Genomic DNA, 384 nt, shown 5'->3' with positions numbered 1-384 from the left:
CCCTGTCATAATATTTCTGCAGGCACAAGCCCACACTTTGCAAGCTGCTGCTTCCCTGCCTTGCCTTTTCCCAGCTGGATGCTGAGCGTCCTCAGCATCCCTCCCCTCCCAGAGCTGTACAGGCAGCAACGGGGACTGTCCTCTGTGGATGGGGAGGATGCTGCTGGGGGGGCCGGGCTGTTGCTCTCCTGGGTGGGGTATCCCAGTTGTGGACACACTGGTTTGGGATAAGGGAGGACTGACCTTGGCAGGGTGAGGGGGGACTCTGAGCCCCCTGGTGAGGCTCAAAGCACCAGGGACCTGGTTTGTACTTGCCTCCTGGGGGGGATGGAGAAGGGCTGTGCTGCCCCTGGGGACACTGTGTGTCTCCTTGGCTCCGGATCC

Source organism: Nestor notabilis, unplaced genomic scaffold (genome assembly GCF_000696875.1).
Source record: "Nestor notabilis isolate BGI_N333 unplaced genomic scaffold, ASM69687v1 scaffold16480, whole genome shotgun sequence".
NCBI classification, from domain to species: Eukaryota; Metazoa; Chordata; class Aves; order Psittaciformes; family Psittacidae; genus Nestor; species Nestor notabilis.
The sequence above is the reverse complement of the archived record's forward strand: the minus strand, read 5'-3'. Positions refer to the sequence as shown.